Consider the following 19,173-nt stretch of genomic DNA (forward strand, 5'->3'; position numbering starts at 1 on the left):
CAGGAGGGGAGGGTCCCCCATGGTGCATTAGAGAGTTTCCCTAAAGTGACATTCTGCATGCCAGGGCTGATGCTTTGGTCCTGGGATTCTTAATGAGCCCATAAACTATCTTTATAGCTGTCCCTGTTTGTTTTTAAAACATGGCAGTTATCAGCAGGCTCCGGAAAGACTTCCATTTCATTCTTCAAGCAGGGCCTATTTTTGACTTGGCAACTCTGAAAGCAGTAGCCTCTTCCATGAAAAGAGAAAACAAGCCAAAAAAGAAATGGCTTTTGAAAAATCTTAACATATGTCAGAAAGAAAAATGATGCAGGAAGAGGAAGTGCAATTTAGAAACAGGTCAGCGCCAAAGGCAGGAGGCCTCTTCGTGGTATGCGACCAGGGCAGCCACCCAGGGCCCTGCCCACAGCACACCCTGAGCTTGGTTAACGCTCTGCTGTCACCGTCTTGAAATGTGAGCACACGGAGCAAGGGGCTTTGCATGCCGATTTTGTGCCAGATCCCACACAGTGCACAACTGGGCCCGGCCAGCTGATCTGTGTTCTGCAAAGTTCTGCCTTGTGTTCTTGGAGGACAAGGAGTGAGCAGAGGTGGGAAACAAGCATCTCAAATGGAAGTCAATGTGATGAATGAATTGGTGTGTTGACTTCACTGGGACACAGGTGAGCAGATGTAATACTTTTGGGGGGTATGTCTGTGAGAGTGTTTGCGGAATAAATCTGCTTTTGGATCAGTGGACTAAGAAAGAAAATTCTCTCCCTGGTGTAGAAGGGTACCACCTAGTCCATTGAAGCCCATGTAGAATGAAGAGAGGGAGGAAGAGGAGCCCATTCCCTCTGCCTGATGGCTTGAGCCAGAGCATCTGTCTGTCAGCTCCAGGTACCGGGACACAGAACCAGCCGTCCAGAGTCTCCCAGTTGCAGGTGGACTTCTCAGCCTCTCTAAGCCTGCAAGCTAATGCTTTATAACAGATGCTATCTGGGCTGGGGGGGGGGGGGTCTGATTCTCAACAGAACCCTGACCAATACAGGCTGCAAGCCAAAGTCCTCCTGGGACCCATCAGGTTCCAAACTCACCCCCAGGTTCCATTTTGAACTTGACCTCCCCTCAAGAGGAAAATCTGTCCTAAAGAAAAACTCATGGCTTAGCCCGGGGTATCCAGTTGAGTCTGGTCACCTTTCAAATGACTTATGGACCCATGGGTCACAGGAGCCCCCCTCAGTGGAGCCAGATTTAGGGTGGGCTGAGGAGCTGGACTCATGTCTTACTGCTCCTGGAACAGGATACTGCAAGCTTGGTGGCATCAAACAACACAGGTTTATTCTATAGTTCTGAAGGCTGGAAGACCAAACTCAGCCTTATGGACCTAAACTCACAGCAGCTGGAGGCCCCAAGGGAAAAAGTCTGTTTCTTGCCTCTTTCAGCTTCTGCTGACTGCCTGCAACCCTAGCTGCCAGCACTCACTCCCATGTCCACCTCTGTGTATCTCTTCCTCTTCTATGTTAAGTCTCCCTGTGCCCCCTTTCATTAGGACACATTTAGGGCCCACTGGGGTAATCTGTGCATCTCACTCTTAAGCACAGGTACAAAGCCTTTTTGAACACATCAGGTAAAATTCGCAGGTAGCAAGGATTCCATGGGCCATTATTCTGGATACCACAGTCTTCTAGCTGCCCAAGGTTCCCCTGGCACTCCCCTTTCCCTGCAGCTCCCTACCCCGGGTCTGAACTTTCAGAAGGTGCTGGAAGCAGATCCACACCCTGCCAGCACTACCTTCCTCACCTCCACTAAAGTATACCCACAAACAAATATCCCAACAGGAGAAAGATAGGAGAGAGAAAACAGAGGAGACATGGTGTGTGGGGGGAGGCAGGTCACCTGGCCTTGCTCTGTGCCGAGCTGATTAGCATAAAAACTGGGCTGGGCCAAGGAACGGCTCATCCCCTCTAATGATGGCAGGCACCATCGTAACACTTAGTTTGACTCACAGAAGGAACTAACAAGATACTGCCAGGCCCTGGAGAGACCCAGGAGAAAAAGGTCATTGGTTAGACCCTGGAAAATGAGCTGTATCAATTTACCCAGAGGCAGGGAAGGCCACTGGAGCCAATTAAATACGGCAACTTGGGCCTTTTATAAGCACAGAGTTGACCTGGGAGGAGCTCTGCAGGTATTGCTCAGCCTCTGTTCAGCCTTAGGACCTGGCTGACAACAGACAAGTCCTGGGGAAAATGGAGGACACGTGGCCAGCTAGCCCAAAAACGTTCACACATCGGAGAAAATGGCCTCAGTTATTCACCAGGAATGAGAGGCCCGGATGATATTAGACCCTGGGAAATGAGTCTGGTAATCTGGGCGGAGACTGGCATCAATCAGATGCTGTGCAGGGGCAGCCCCGAGCTCTGTGTTTTCCTTCTCCCCTGGGGGTTCCACCCTTCCTCACAAAGCTCCCCAGCTCTCCAATCCCAATGTCCAGTGCTGGCTCTTCTTTGGGGTTCTGACAGGAATGGTTCAGAGAACAGTGGAAAATAGGAAACAGTTTTAAAAATTTTTTTCATTTATTTATTTCTTAAGCAGAGAGAGAGAGAGAGAGAGAGAGAGAGAAAGCTCCTATCTGTTTACTCCCCAAATGCCTCCAACACTCAAGGCTGGGCTGAAGCCAAAGCCAGAAACTGAGAATTTTTAAAAGGTGAATAATGTATCAAAACACACACACACACACACACATACCCCAAATGGGTGATATATACAATACAATTCACATTGAAATTCAGAAGGGAAGGAGCTTTCCAAAGAAGGTATTGCTTGGATTTAGCTTTGAAAAGTGAACCAGACTTGAGGCAAATGGAGGAAAAGGCGGTGGGTAGAAGGAATCAGGGAAGAATAAGGAAAAGCTGCACGAGAGAATGAGCAAGAAGGCCAGCTGCACCTAAAAGGAGGGGCTGGCACCAGGGAGATCTTTAGGGCACCACCATGCCAGAAGCTCATGTTGAGAAACAAGACTGAACTCAGGTTGACTGTAACAAGGATGAAGGGCACAGCTTTTAGTAGAATTCATATAGCCAAAAACGGTTACTACCCACCCACCCATACTGGCCTTCCCCATCTTAACAATGGCACCCAAGGGCTACTCTTCATTCTTTTCTCCTTCGGAGCGCTACAACTAAACACTGCTGGCTCTGTTTTCAAACGCGTTCCGCAATGGATCATGTCTAGCCACCTTCATTGCCATATTTCTAGTTCAAGGCGCCATCTCTTGTCCAAGTTGCTGACACAGCCTCATGACTGGCCCCTCTCTAAGCATTCTTGCCTCATTAGAGTTCATTCCCCACACAGCTGCATAAATCAGAGCCAGCCACTTCCCTACTTAAAGCCCTCCCGTGGCCTCCCACAGCATCCGGAATGAAATCCAAACTCCTTACCGGAGCCAAAAGGCCCTCCCTGAACAACCCCAGCCTGGCTGTCTCACTTGTCACATCTCAAGCCAGTCCGTAGGTGCGGCAGCCCTGCTCCACAATGGGACTGGCTGTGCTAACTACTGGCAAGCAGTCACTCTGAGCCAAGGATTCCTCTGTTTCCCATGGAATAAATCATTTCATTCACCTCCTCCCAAACAACCCTACGAGTTAAATCCTCTGACCCTTATCCTATTGGTGAGGATATCAGGACACAGTGGCATGGCTGGGGTTAGACTCCAGGCTCTTCTGTTATGCCATCCCCTCCCCAGCTGCCATCAGTGAAAGTGACAATACAGCTCCAGCAAGCAGTACGGACAGCTGCTCAGGTTGTGCTGCAAAGCCTGCCAATCAGACTTTGTGTGTGCGCGTGTACACACACACACACAGCGTGTATCTGTCCTTTGTAAAGTGCTGCAGATTCTTACTTGGGTAGAAAATACTGCTAGAGGACACTGACATCATGTTGCCAGTGCTTGTCCCTGAAAATGGGGGGATTGGTGCTTTCTGTTTTATTATTTTCTTGAATTTATACCTGTATTCTTTTTTTAACTTTTATTTAATAAATATAAATTTCAAAAGAACAGCTTTTGGATTACAGTGGCTTTTTTCCCCCATAACTTCCCTCCCATCTGCAACCCTCCCATCTCCTGCTCCCTCTCCCATTCCATTCACATCAAGATTCATTTTCAATTATCTTTATATATAGATCAATTTAGTACACATTAAGAAAGATTTCAACAGTTTGCACCCACACAGAAACACAAAGTGTAAAGTACTGTTTGAATACTAGTTATAGCATTAATTCACATTGTACAACACATTAAGGACAGAGATCCTACATGAGGAGTAAGTGCACAGTGACTCCTGTTGTTGACTTAACAATTGACACTCTTGTTCATGGCGTCAGTAATCACCTGAGGCTCTTGTCATGAGTTGCCAAGGCTATGGAAGCCTTTTGAGTTCATCAACTCCGATCTTATTTAGACAAGGTCATAGTCAAAGTGGAAGTTCTCTCCTCCCTTCAGAGAAAGTTACCTCCTTCTTTGATGGCCCATTCTTTCCGCTGGGATCTCACTCACAGAGATCTTTCATTTAGGTTTTTGTTTGTTTTTTTGTTTGTTTTTTGTTTTTTGCTTTTTTTTTGCCAGAGTGTCTTGGCTTTCCATGCCTAAAATACTCTCATGGGCTCTTCAGCCAGATCCGAATGCCTTAAGGGCTGATTCTGAGGCCAGAGTGCTGTTTAGGGCATCTGCCATTCTATGAGTCTGCTGTATATCCCGCTTCCCATGATGGATCGTTCTCTCCCTTTTTTATTCTATCAGTTAGTACTAGCAGACACTAGTCTTGTTTATGTGATCTCTTTGACTCTTAGTCCTATCATTATGATCAATTGTGAACTGAAACCGATCACTTGGACTAGCGAGATGGCATTGGTACATGCCACCTTGATGGGATTGAATTGGAATCCCCTGGCACGTTTCTAACTTTACCGTTTGGGGCAAATCAGATTGAGCATGTCCAAAACTGTACATCTCATCCCTCTCTTATTCCCACTCTTATATTTAACAAGGATCACTTTTCAGTTAAATTTAAACACCTAAGAATAATTGTATGCTAATTACAATAGTATTACAATAGTATTAAGTAGAACAAAAAAATACTAAAAGAGATAAAGTATTAAGTTGTTCATCGACAGTCAGGACGAGGGCTGATCAAGTCACTGTTTCTCTTCGTGTCCATTTGACTTCAACAGGTTTCCTTTTTGGTGCTCGGTTAGTTGTCACCGATCAGGGAGAACATACGATATTTGTCCCTTTGGGACTGGCTTATTTCACTCAGCATGATGTTTTCCAGATTCCTCCATTTTGTTGCAAATGACAGGATTTCATTGTTTTTTTGTTTTTGTTTTTGTTTTTTTACTGCTGTATAGTATTCTATAGAGTACATATCCCATAATTTCTTTATCCAGTCTACTGTTGATGGGCATTTAGGTTGATTCTAGGTCTTAGCTATTGTGAATTGAGCTGCGATAAACATTAAGGTGCTTTATACTCCTATTCTTAACAACTTCCTACAACACAGAATAGGTCTTTGCTCAGGTTTCAGCTTCTCAATAAGCCTTCCTTTAGGGCAAGCATTCACCATGAGCCAAGGATTCCCAGCCTTCCACACTCACCCCTGTCACCCCACTCCAATTCTGCCGTTCTCTGTAGCTCATAGCTCCATCCACAGCACACCTGACTTATCTTAGTGATTTTCAAAGTACCTGCTAAAGATTCCATAATCTATTGAATTTAACAGTTAAATTAAAGAGAAAAAGGATGTCATTTTGAGAAGGCGATTTCTTCCTGTAGAGGGGATCCCGACCACAGGCTGATGTTTCTGTGGGCCCTGTGTTCCTGCCAGTCAGGGGGGAAGTATGTGCTCTCTTAGCACCATATCCACTCCCCACCTTGGGGAATTATTGCCAGCGGGCAGCCTGCGCCATTTGTCCAGTGGCCTGCAGTGTTCCCTGCCTTCCGGTCTTTACCCTGTGTGTACAGAAGCTGCAACCCCTGGAATTTCACTCACAGCCTCAGGTTCCCTTTGTTCACCTCCCATGTGCAAATGTTCCAGCTGTCTTCTTGGATGTGGTGGAACAGCTGGGCAGGACTCCATAAACAGAGCCAGGTGCGAACTTCTTCCTGCCCAGGAGCTGATGTTCAGAGACCACGCCCAACACTTAGCTCTTGACCCTGAAACTTCTCTGTGCAATTTGTATACCTCCTTCAAGAGAGTGGGAGAGAAAAACAGTCCCCATAACCATCCCAGTGCAGCCAGGCTGAAAGCTGATATTTTCCTCTCACAGAAGAGCTTGGGGACATGGCTGGCCCTATCAAACAGACAGTTTGGTTTAATAAACCAACTGGGGGCCGGTGCCGCGGCTCAATAGGCTAATCCTCCACCTTGCGGCGCCGGCACACCGGGTTCTAGTCCCGGTCGGGGCGCCGGGTTCTGTCCTGGTTGCCCCTCTTCCAGTCAGCTCTCTGCTGTGGCCCGGGAGTGCAGTGGAGGATGGCCCAAGTCCTTGGGCCCTGCACCCGCATGGGAGACCAGGAGAAGCACCTGGCTCCTAGCTTCGGATCAGCACGGTGCACTGGCCGTAGCACACCGGCCGCGGCGGCCATTGGAGGGTGAACCAACGGCAAAGGAAGACCTTTCTCTCTGTCTCTCTCTCACTGTCCACTCTGCCTCTCAAAATAAACAAACAAACAAACAAACAAACTGGGTAAAACCTAGAGAATTCTCACTTTCGAATTCGCAGAGAAAAGGATAATGTGGTGCCTCTGAGGACTCTTACGTGCCTTTGTAAATTGTTGAGTTGCTACAATAAAAACATCAAAGAAAACCCAGCTCGTCAAGCATCGTCCTAACATCCTAGCATCACGTTTTCCAATTTGCAAAGTCCTTCTCTGGAAGGTGCATTATCAAATCATTACAGTCCTATCCCACACACAGCTTGGTATTCTGCCTTTATTTTTGTTTTTAAAGGAATGTTTTTAAAATCTTAATAAGTCTGCTTATTAGTACCTGTATCACATTCCTTTAAGAGAGAGAAAGAGTGGGAGAAGACAAGAGGGCATTCCTGAAATGCCGGACAGGCAGCATTGCGGCCACTGCCACCCCTCCCCTTCCTTCCAGGTGGCCTGGCCTAGCAGTTCTCACACCCTTGGTCTTAGGGCCTCTTCAACTGCTTACCCTTTCCTAAGGACCTCAAAGAGCTTTTGTTTGTGTAGGTTATAGGGATCAACATTTACTGAATTGGAAATTAAGCCCATGAAAATTTAAAAACATTTATAGATCCATGAAACATAATAAGAATTCTATTACATGCTATATCATATTATTTTGCAAAAGTAACTATCCTTTGCAGAACAAAGGAAAATATAATGACAAGACTGGCATTGCTCTATGTGCTTCCAAATTTCTTAAAGTCTGGCCTAATAAGACACGCGTGGAATTCTGCATTCAATCTGCTGTAATGTGTTCCTTTGGTTGAAGTATATAAAGAAAAGCCAGTCTCATCACCAGCAATGTCCAGTTGGCTATCCATATCTGCAGATTCAACTAACCAAGGTAAAATATATTTCATAAAAAAAAATTGTATCTGTTCTGAACACACACAGACTTTTTTTCTCTAGCCAAAATTTCCTAAACAATATAGCATAACTACATTTACAGTCTGTATGTTGTATTAGATATTATCAAATAATCTAGAGATGATTTAAAGTATAAGAGAGGATTATTTAGGTTATATGCAAATACTAAGTCATTTTCTGGGAGATACTTGAGCATTTGTAGATTTTTGTATGCTGAGAGGGAGTCGTGGAACCAATCCTCCATGGATACTGACTGAGGGACAATTGTAATTAGAAAAGAGATGAGTGTTTTTCATAGCCTTGCAGTCCACTGAGGCCATCCTTCTCAATGCTACTCACCATGCAGATGCCTGGCAAATGGGAGTTTATTAAAGCTTGGTTGTAATGTGAAATCTTGATCAGTCTATCTCACACTTGGAATGGGTATTTTACTCATGCATGAATTTGAAACATTATACTTGGATCAGTTGTGAGATATTGGTCCACTGAGTTATGCAGAGCTTCCTAATGCTGACAACTTTCATCATAAAATACTGAAAAATGCATATTTATTCATATCACCAAGCTCACCAGAAAAGTGTTTTAAGTATTGGGACGCTCTCAAGCTCACAATGGGAACAGATTTATTTTCCAAAAATCTATTTTTTGCTTAAAAGCTTGAATTTTAGCCTTGGCAACACATACAGTCATTTGTTCTCCTTGATGTGACAGACTCATTTCGTTCTATTTTCATAAAATGTCTGCCAAATATTCCAATCTGAATAGTTATAATTTGTTGGTCACTTCAAAAATGGTATCCCTTGAAAAATGTGGTTAATTTGGCTTGTAAGTCAAACAATTGCACAACTATCTTTCCTAATGGCAGCCAGTGTACTCAGGTTTTGAAGCAGAAATCCATTATTCATACTTATCATTTTGTTATTTTGTCACTATGTTGTAACAAAAAATAGTTCTAACATCAAAATGTATAAAGGCTTAAATAAAGCCTTAGTTTGTGTTATGGTATCAGGAGTTTGACCCAATTAAAAATGCAAATAACTTCATAGTATTACCCTAAAACACTTTGACTTTGTAAGCCTGCTCAGGGGCTCCGGAGACCCTTGAGGGACTGCAGACCACAGTTTAAGAACAACTGCTCTGGGGCAATACCAAGATTGGCCACTCTAAGCAAAGAAATTCCTAACGCTATGGCTTTAGCTCCCTCGGAGCTGAACATGTATAAGTCACAACCTCCACTCTAAGGTTAGACTAAGGGTCCTCCTTGGCCAACTTTTCCTGTGTCACATCCTTTTCCTCAGCCCTCCAGCTCTTACCAATCTGGTAGTAAAAAGATGACCCTAAAGTCATCCCAGAGAAAAGACTTTGTTCTTCAGGCCTGAGGCAGAGTTGCCCACACACCACTCACTGTTTCCCTGGGCTGGATTTTGGACTGGCTGGGTCTTCCCAGAACAAGGAATCTTCCCAAGAGGAAAGATTTAGTTCCTATTTTTTAAAAAGATTTAGTTTCTTTATTTGAAAAACAGAGTTACAGAGAGAGGTAGAGACACAGAGAGAGGTCTTCCATCTGCTGGTTCACTCCCCAGATGGCTGCAATGGCTGGAACTGCGCTAATCCAAAGCCAGGAGCCAGAAGCTTCTTCCGGGTCTCACATGTAGGGGCAGGGGCCCAAGGGCTTGGGCCATCTTCTACTGATTTCCCAGGCCACAGCAGAGAGCTGGATAGGAAAAGGAGCAGCTGGGTCTCGAACTAGCACCGATATGGGATGCTGGCGCTTCAGGCCAGGGCTTTAACCCTTTGCGCCACAGCACCAGCCCCTTAGTTCCTATTTAATTCCTCATCTACCTAGGGCCAAAAGTACAAGCAAGAGTTTTTAACTCTTAATTTCCTTATACAAAAAATGTGCCCCTTAAGAGCTTTGTCCAAACAATATACCATAAGTAGAAATGAGTAAGGTGTGGGGCCAGTGTGGTGGCATAGTGGGCTAAGCCTCCACCTGTGGCACCAACATCCCAAATGGGCACCAGTTCATGTCCCAGCTGCTCCTCTTCCAATTCAGCTCTCTGCGTATGGTCTGAGAAAGCAGTGGAGGATGGCTCAAATGCTCTGGTCCCTGCAAACACATGGGAGACCTGGGAGAAGCACCTGGCTCCTGGCTTTGGATCAGCACAGCTCAGGCCATTGCAGCCATTTGGAAAGGAACCAGCGAGATGGAAGATCACCTTTCTGTCTCTCCCTCTCTCTTCCTATAACTCTGCCTCTTAAATAAACTACAAAAAGAAAGAAAGAGAGAGAGAGAAAGGAAGAAAGAAAAAAAGGAATAAAGGAGGGAGGGAGGAAGGAGGAAGGGAGAGAGAGAAAGAAAGAAAGAGAGAGAGAGAAACAAATGAACCAGGGGAAACTTCAATCTCTCCCTACCTGGTATGTGATGAGAGCCACTGATACTAGCAATACTCTCGTTGAGTGCTTGTGCTGCTTCTACTAGCTCGCCATTGTGAATAATGCAACAACATCTTCAAACACACAGTTTTTACTCTTTGGAATTCTCTCTTGAGGTTAGCACTTCTATTTGTTGATTTTAGCCAGCCTAGACATAGTATGTATCAAGAAATTGGCATTCGATTGAAAAAGTCTGTGATTTGCATGTGCTGCATCCTCGATTCCAATGAGAATTTCTGTCTTCACAGGAAACAGCAGGAATAAAGTGGTGTTAAGTAATGAATATGTCTTCAGTTACTAAGACAAAGAGAACCAAGACACTGCCACTGCGGAAGGCACAAGGTCACGGCAACAGGAAGTAGTCACAAGACATGGAAGATTCTGAAGATCTGTGCAAATTGTACTCTAATGAAGTAAGTGGGCAAGGAGTTAAAATATCAGATTTGAAGCCTTAACACAAGAAGTTATCCTATACACAAACGTCTAATGTACCGTTTGAAAGTAAAGGTTTGGGACTGGCTATATCTAGATTTGATTTCCAGCTCTACAAACTAGGTAGGTGGGTGACCTTGGAAAAGTCCCCCAAACTCTCTAAGCCATGGTTTCCTGTCTCTGAAATGGGAATTGGAAATTAACCTTGACAGGGCTCCTGGGCTCTGAAATTTCCTGTTGGGCTTGGCATATGCAGGGCCCCAGCTGAGGAGAGGAAGGTAAGAGAAGGGAATCAGGGTGTGTATCCTGTAAGCTCCTTCTTCGATACTCCCTCTCCTTCCTTTGTCCCTTTGGCCCTGTGGATGGAAAATATCTTGCTGCTGCAAGCCTCAGGATCCTAGGCACTGCCCCTTGAGCTTCCTCTATTCTTCCCACAAGCTTTTCTAAGTAAGCTCTGAGTAGATAAGCCCTGAACAAATTGCCCAACCTTTGTGTGCCATCTTATCCCTACTGAGACAACATCTCTACCCTGCTTTTCTCTGTGTCACAGGGCACTACATCCCTCAGGCCCTCTGCTTCCAAGTGCACTCAGCCAACAAGGACACCGGATGGTGGAAGGTAGGGGGAGACCTGCTGGTGTGGACGCTTTCTCCGATTTCCATGCCTTCTGCAGTTCTAGCTTCTACAAGGTAACTGCTTCTTGGGCTTCCGTAGCCGTTCCTTCCCTTTGGTTTCTACTCTAGTTTACTTCTTGGTTACCTCTCCACTGCTGTTTGATGGTTTGCCTCTTCCATCACCTGTCTAACCAGTTGCCTGGATTAAATTTCCATTGATTTAAATGCTTAGAGGGGTTCTGTTCCCCTGGTTGTATGTTGACTGACACATTCTCTAAGCCTCTGTCTCCTCATCTGTAAAACAAGCTAATACCTCTAATATACAACAGAAATAATGCCTATCTTCAAAGGATATTGTGAGACCATTAATATATGAAAACACATGGTAACTGCTTGATAGATTAGCCTTTTTGTCTCATACAGAGCTCAGGTCTACAGAACATCTAGTTTTTAGTCTTTCATTGTTCCCTATGCTAACCCTAGCATGAAACTATTTTTCTTTATCTTAATTACTTTTCTCTTTCCATTTTCTCTGCTAAAGCTGTGGGGTCCCCAGCACATGTTCATAGCTGGCACATAGTAAATGCTCAGTAAATATAAATGAAAAAAAAGAGAGGAATGGAGGAAAGGGGGAGAGAGGAAAGAGAGGAGGGGAGAACAAATATGCAGAAGTAGCAAGAACCACACTATCCCAGAGACACCCACAAAATGCAGGTCAAGAATTCAAACCAGAAAATCAGGAGTAAAGGCATAGATGACAGCCACTGTTACTAGGAGACATGGGTCAGAATTCCAGACAGAAAACAACCCAAGGCTGTACAAAGAAAGGGACCACAAAGGGAGCTAAGTTTCCTGCCCAGTTAGGACTTCTTTATTCACTTCCTGCTGACACAGGAAGTGACTCTACCAATCATCATTCAAGGTAAGAAAAGCAAATGGCAGCATTTGGTGGGAAAGGGGGTGGGGTAGAGGTGGCTGATTCTGAAGGAAACCCAAGGTTGTAAGCCACTGGGCCATGTTGCTTGAGTTACATGATCCAGCTGGCTTTCAAAACTCCTAATGCATGAGAATTCCATAGCTCTCTCCTTTATTTCTCCTCTCACCATGGAGCTGAGTTTCTTGACCAGACTATTTGTACAACCAAACCAATCAAGCACCTAATCCTCTCTAGTCTTGATGCTGAGTTCCACTTCAGCCCATTGAGCAGGGTCTTCAGGTTGGATAACCTATGGGAAGGAGGTTGGTTACCCCTTCTCCTCCCCCAACCTCTCCAAAACTGGTAGGGACTGAGTTGGATGCTACTCATGTTCCCATTGTGAAATGGAATCACAAACAGGGGATGTGATTCATCTCTGTTAGACACATAGTAAGTATTCCTGACAGCTAATCAGGAAATGCCATTTTATGTCTGGTCTTGTTAAGTCTCTTCAACAGTTCAGTAGAGACTACATGGGTGTAATAGTTTTAAAGTGAGCTCTTGTTATCTCTTCAAGGACTGACGCCACATGCTAACCACCATTGTGTGCTAAAAAAGTTTACACCCCTCCTTTTCCTCTGTCCCCCGCCTCTCTCTGACCCTCTTCACCAACACCACACACACACACACACACACACATTCCTTCTTTGGAAGAAACATCATTCAGTATGAGACATGTTTTAGACTGAAGTGTACTGTTAGTTTACAAGGCAGAATGAGTTTTTCTTAATTTACATTAAATGAATAGAACTATTTGAAAGGCTTGTAAGAACAGGTAAATCCAGCTCTCACCTGAGAAAAGGGGCACAAATAGGGAGAAAAGGCATCAACAAATATATTTAACAACTCAAATGTAGTTTCCTAAAGCAAATAAAAATTCCCCTCTGATTAGGAAGGCAAAGTGTATTTTATTTGAATTAATTACATTTTCATGGAGGCATATACATTTATAAAATAAGCTAGATATCAGGGAAAGACTAAACTTCACAGGTTACTGGTAGCAAAAGTTTATTGGAAACAATTCCTTACACATTTGAACAAAAATAAAAGTATATATTTTAATAGGCCTGTTCCAAGGGAAATCATGAAAACAAAAACTCTCCAGGGTCAAAAAAAAAATAAATAAAATAAAAATCAAGACTTGCTCAGTGAGTAGAGTGTTTTATTGGTTGATTAATAAAGATCTATTTTGAATTCTTGAGATTTAACAAAACAGCCAATTGGACTTACGTAAATGTCTCCTTTGAGAACATCAAGAACACTTTGAGACCTACAGGGAAGCCTCCCTTGATCTTTTCCCAGATTCCTGAAGTCACACAGAGAGAGTGCCTCTGGAGAGACTACCAGAAAGAAGTACCTAGGAACTAGGTTCCCTCTCAATCCAGAAAACAAACAAAAACTTTGTCTTTTTGATCACAGCAGTTGTTTTTATCTGGGTGGGGAAGGGGAAGCTTCTATTCAATTTTAAACAAACTCAATTAACGGAGGGCTCTTACCCCTCTCTGTTCTTGTTGCCTCCTGTATTGAGCATCAGGAAATCCAATGAAGTCTTCACTCAAGCACAAGAAATGGCCAGTTCTTCTTCTGAAGGGTGGCTCCAATTTTCTCTTTCCTGTTTGTCGTCATTACTTTGTATTAGGGCATCTGAATAGCTTCCCCTTACTCCTGAAGTTCAAGCCTTCCTCTGCTTTGCCACTGCCCCTCTACAACTATGATGAGCTCTCTTTTCCCACTTTGGGTCTCACTTCCTCTTTGTGGCTCTCAAGGACTTCGTTCTTCCTCAGCCCTCCTCATTGGCTACTATGCCCCAGTCCTCTCTTCTCTGAGCAGGTCAATTTCCTCTTCACTGGTTGGGCTTGTTTCTGTCTGTCTTTACCCATACATATCCTTTCACATGGACTTTCCTTCCCTCCCAATGCAGAGCACACCCACCCACCAGAGCCCAGTCCCTCATAAAGTCTCTCGCAATGACTTCTCTCACTCCGCCTTTTTTTTCAAAACTACCCCAACATGTACAGTGTGTGGCATCCAGTTTAGCACCTGATTCAGCACAGTTCTGGATCTTCAAACTACACCATTTGTGTGAATCTTGTCTTCCAGCAATATGATAAGCCTTTCAAGGACAGAAAGTCCATTTTCTCTGCCTATATGTCTTTTGTGACTGTACAGAAAGTTTAGAAGAGAATACACAATCCAAACTGGATTCAATGAGATCATCACATGATGGAAAGACCTTTGTAATCAGACAGACTAGTCTCAACTCTGCCACCTACTCAGTGTGTAAATAAAACCTCTGTTTTCTCACCTGTAAAATGGGGAGACTAATATTTTGGCAGAGTTGCTGTAGAAGTTAAATGTCATAAAATATGTATGATTTCTTACATAATTACCTTTTGAACCATAACCAGATGTTAACAATTTCTACTGTTAGTTCTGGAGGAGGTGGGTGGCAAGATTCCATTCTCGAGGTGAGTTGGACTCCCTGGAAAAGACCCTTGACCCAGATTCCTAATTGTAAGGGAGAGAGGAAGCAGGACCAGACTTCGAATCTGGTCAGTCTGGATGTGGCTGGTTTGTGTCTGGGATGGTGTTCCACTGTCTGGAGGAGGTTTACTTTATAAGGTGAGAAGGAAAGGCTACCCAGATGAGACCAGCATACCATAGGATCAACCCGAGGCCCAGCTCAGAGACTCCTGGCCTCGGAGATAACACAGGACTCAATTGTAGAGGTCAATATTGTCATACAAGTGCAACCCCCCATGGATAAGAAGCAGACATTTGGTCTTGGCAGAGAGATTCTCCAGGCAGCAGGAGCTGGGCTGGCACTGACACATAAGGATCAGCTCAACCCCTCCTGCAGCAGCCTGGATTCTGAAAGGCATAGAGAAATATGAGAGATGTGATAACTTGAGCCTCACGAATCGGAAAATTTGAAATCTAGAATACTCCAAAAATCTGAAACTTCGTGACTGCTGGCCAACATGACCCCACAAGTGGAAAATTCTACACCTGACCTCATGTGATGGGTCACACTCAAAATGCAGGCATACTAAAAATAACATACAAAAGGGTGTTCAGGCTATATGTATCATGTGTACAAGTGAATGAAAGATCAATGAATTTCATGTTTATACCTGAGTCCTGCCCAAGACATCTCATTAGATATATGCAAATATTCAAAACTCAAAAAAAAAAAAAGTGAAATACTTCTGGTTCCAAGCATTTCAAATAATAGTACTTAACCCATAATTGTAGTGGGCTTTTATAGAATGCTGATGGTGCGTGCCTACATTGCTCTAAAACATTATACAGTACTAAATTGAACCCTCACAAGAAACCCTAAGAGGTGGCTCCTTTTACTGGACTCCCCCTCTGGCTTCCTTCTCTGATCTTTTGCACTCCGCTCTGTGTCCTGGGAAGCTCCCCTTTGTGGTCAGCCTCAGTCCAAGTCCCTTGCTCTGGTTTACAGCAGGATTCAGCCACTGGGGGCCACCAGCAGGAGGCACCAGCATCCAGTAACAGGAATAATAGCAGAAGGGCTATGATGGCAGAGGTGGTGTCCCTCCATGGACAGCCACAGCTACTGTGGCACAGCCACTACTGAGGGCCATCCCCTAGTCACGCCGTGCTCTCATAACACCCACGGGCCTAGGAGCAGGATGAGTTCTCTGAGGGTGCCAGCTCAAAGTGCTGCACTGCCCCTGGGTGGCTTCCCCTAGTCCTGCCCACTTTGGAAGTTAGTCTCTTTATCTAACTCTTTTCAATCTGAGAACACAACTGTTTCTTGCTGGGATCCTGACCGACCGAAAGATTGTCCCTCTTCAACAGATGATGGCTTTAAAGAAATACCATCAAGTAGATGGTGGAGCTGAGACTCAAACCAGGCACCCAGGCAGCCTCATTCCAGAACCAGTCTCTGCATTTTACTACCAGTACAGTTTATGGAAATGACTGAGATGTCACCTGGATGAGAATCCATGATTGCAACTTTGTGCTTTCACACCCAAGCAGGCTACCTCGGCAACTCAGGCTGGCCAGTATTCAATAACATACCCTGGGGCTCAGACATTGGACACAGCAGCTCATGGACAACAACTGCCCCCTTCTCTAACGAAAAATGAAAACTCCTTCCTGGGCACTGTTTAGAGTGAGTTTTCTTCACCCAAGTTCAAACTCCAAATCGGACTACAAGACTTCAGCGAGGAGTGGACAGAGAGTGACAATGCCAGGCTCCCCTGGCCTATTGCAAAGAGAAAGGGTATGTGAACCTTTTCTGATTCTATACAGTCTCTTTTCCTCCCCCTGAGGATGTGAATAACTTAGAAAATGCTAATGAAGCTTTAGCTGTGGAAGAACAAGATGACTGCCCTGCCTCTGGTTGGTAGCAATAGTTGGTGAGCATACACAGCTCTGTTTAATGAGCCTGCTATGTTTCTTGAAGGGTGGGGGCTCTTTGAGTATCATGCAACCTCTTTTTCTCAGATGTGAAAAAGAGAATCAATAATAATTGGAAAGGAAAAAAAAATCCAAATGAGTGTCTATTTATTCTCCCATAGAGAATGATACCAAATGAAGTCATTTTTGAAAACCAAAAAAAAAAAAAAAAAAACAAGGAAAGAAAACACAGTTTTTCAAAAGAGCATATAAAGGTTGGAAAAATTCAATTTTGAGAATTGTTTTTGAGGGTTGTTTGGATCCATTGTCTGTTGATCACCATTATCCATATTTATGGGATAATTCTTGAATTTACATGTAATGGATAAAGGCCTGGATGCTGGAGCCAAACTACCCGGCGTCATTGTCTTAGTCTGTTTCTGTTGCCATCTCAAAATACCCTCCCCTCTTGCAAGCCAAGCAAGCTCCTGTGGCCAGAGAAGCCTCTGGTGAGAGTGGAGACTTGGTGCCTGCAAGGGACCAATGAAATCCACGAATATGTGAGACGGGACCAACCGCACTCATTACTGTCCACCTTTTCACACTCAGACCCACTCATGCAGCTGTCTAGTCACTGATTTTTCAAGGTGTCTAGTTCCAATTTCCAAGGGAAACAAAAGCAGATTTATGACCAGCACTTTAGTGAGACAAACTAGAGCCCCTTCTGCAGTGCTTAGATTGCAAGCCAATTCTGCTCTTCATCACCAGGCTCCTCTCTTCCCCAGGCCTTCAGTTCATCTAGGCTATGTGCTCCATGGGGTAACCTAGACCTTTGTCCCTGAGGCGTCTGAGCCCCTGGTTGCCGTATCTTCGTCAGGCTGTAGTTGTTACAATTGCCCACTCGTGGCATAGAAGCAACAAGAGACTTGGCTGTCCCCTGAGTTCCTGAGATACCTCTCTTTGCTCCCACTAAGTAGAAATAAGATTGTCTCCTTGTGAGAGCCAGCATCAATGATCCGTGCCAGGATAGAAACTCTTCTCTTTGGTTTGTTGGACTCCTATCCCAAGGAGTTTCAAATAACCAAGTTACAGACATAACGTTAGGCTTAATGACATCCTGTCTACATTCTTTGGTATAAGATTCCCTCTACCTCTTTCTCCTTCCCCATTGCCAAATTCACTTTAGGAACCAGGATCTTTAGTCTTGCGAAAATCAACATTGCAGAAACAGAAGGCATAGGCCCCCAAGCAGGTTCCTGGGAATGATAGTGAGTGAGCCACTTCCTATATTTATTTCTGGCACCTGTGCATTCTACTAATGGAGGACACAAGTACCAGGATGCAGCCTGTGTGTTAGCTAAACCTTCGCAAAGCTCTAGAACACCTGCTATAATAAGCAGTCAATAAACAGTATATTACTATAGTTACTAATGTTGACAAGTGCTCTCCTTAGGGTCTACATTCAGACCATAAAAGCCAGTGAGGGATTTCACATCATGGAGCCCAGTGTTAAGACAACCACTGGCAGTTTGCAGGTTCAACAGGTTGAAGGCTGTAGGTTAAGGACCAAAATCTTAAAGTTATCTTCCTTTGCAACTAAGGAAACTAAGATCTCCCTCTCTTTCTCTGTCACTGTGCTTTTCAAATAAGTGACTCTTTATTTAAAACATTCATGGGAAAATATAATTTAAAAAAGTTATTTTGTTGCAAAAAATTTTGAAATCCATGCAATTTTGTTCATAATATGCATTTTCATGAACTTTTTGAAGACCCCTTGTAATGATGGATTTCAAAATGTTTTTGTGTGAAAACACTTATCTTTTAATTCTACTTTCCACAAAATTTTTGAAGTTCCCACATATTAGTCAAAGTTCTCCAGAGAAATGAAACCAATAGGATATATTTAGATATATAAGAAGACATTTCTTGGGCAGATTTTGGCACAGTGGTTAAGACAGCACTTGGGGAGCCCCATATCCTGTATCAGAGTCCTCGGGTTTGATTCCTGGCTCACTCTTAGCTCCACCTTCCTGCTAATGCACATTTTAGGAGGTAGCAGGTGTTAGCTCAAGTAGTTGACACCCTGTTGTAGGCATCTGGAATGGAAGCTCTCTATCTCTTTCTGCCCTTCAAGTAGATAAAACAACATATGTAAACAAACGTTTTTTTTTAAAGATCAGTGGGAAAAATACTTTGGGGGAAAAAAAGAGATTTATTATAGGAACTGGCTCACAAAAGTACACAAGTATGGAAAATTAGAAATCCCATAATATGCTGTCTGCAACCTGTACAACTGTGCAAGTCAGTGGCATAATTCAGTTCAAAGCCAATGCATGGAAACAGGGAGTTAGAAGAGGGTCCTTAGCATTAGACCTATAGTTCCAGGATCTCTGATGTCCTAACTCAGGCAGAGTGAATTGACACTTCCTTCACTTTTTTGTCCTATTTGTGCCTGTAACAGATTAGATGACACAAGTCCACATTGTGAGGGCAATCTTCCTTACTCAGTCCGCTGTTTCAAATGCTAATCTCTTCTGGAAATATCTTCATAGACACACCCAGAGATAATGTTTTACTAGATAACTGGGCAACCTTTAGCCCAATCAAACTGACAAATAAAATGGACCATCACATGCCCTGGCCTCTTACCATCACTCCAGTCCCTGACTCCTGGCCTCGCCAACCCTTTGTCTTCTTCACACTCTCAGCTGTTTTCCATTGTGTTTGCCCAGATGTACACCTCC

At 44.0% G+C, this 19,173-nt stretch overlaps 1 long non-coding RNA gene across 1 annotated transcript; it reads left to right on the top strand.

Moving 5' to 3' along the window:
- The first annotated feature begins 454 nt into the window (after positions 1-454).
- LOC133774390 (uncharacterized) lies at positions 455-16,598 on the top strand. The gene is made up of 4 exons (XR_009868067.1): positions 455-662; positions 10,282-10,446; positions 11,016-11,154; positions 15,884-16,598. It is a non-coding gene; the product is annotated as an uncharacterized LOC133774390 (long non-coding RNA).
- The last annotated feature ends 2,575 nt before the right edge of the window (positions 16,599-19,173 follow it).

This window comes from Lepus europaeus, chromosome 15, assembly GCF_033115175.1.
Source record: "Lepus europaeus isolate LE1 chromosome 15, mLepTim1.pri, whole genome shotgun sequence".
Lineage (NCBI taxonomy): Eukaryota > Metazoa > Chordata > Mammalia > Lagomorpha > Leporidae > Lepus > Lepus europaeus.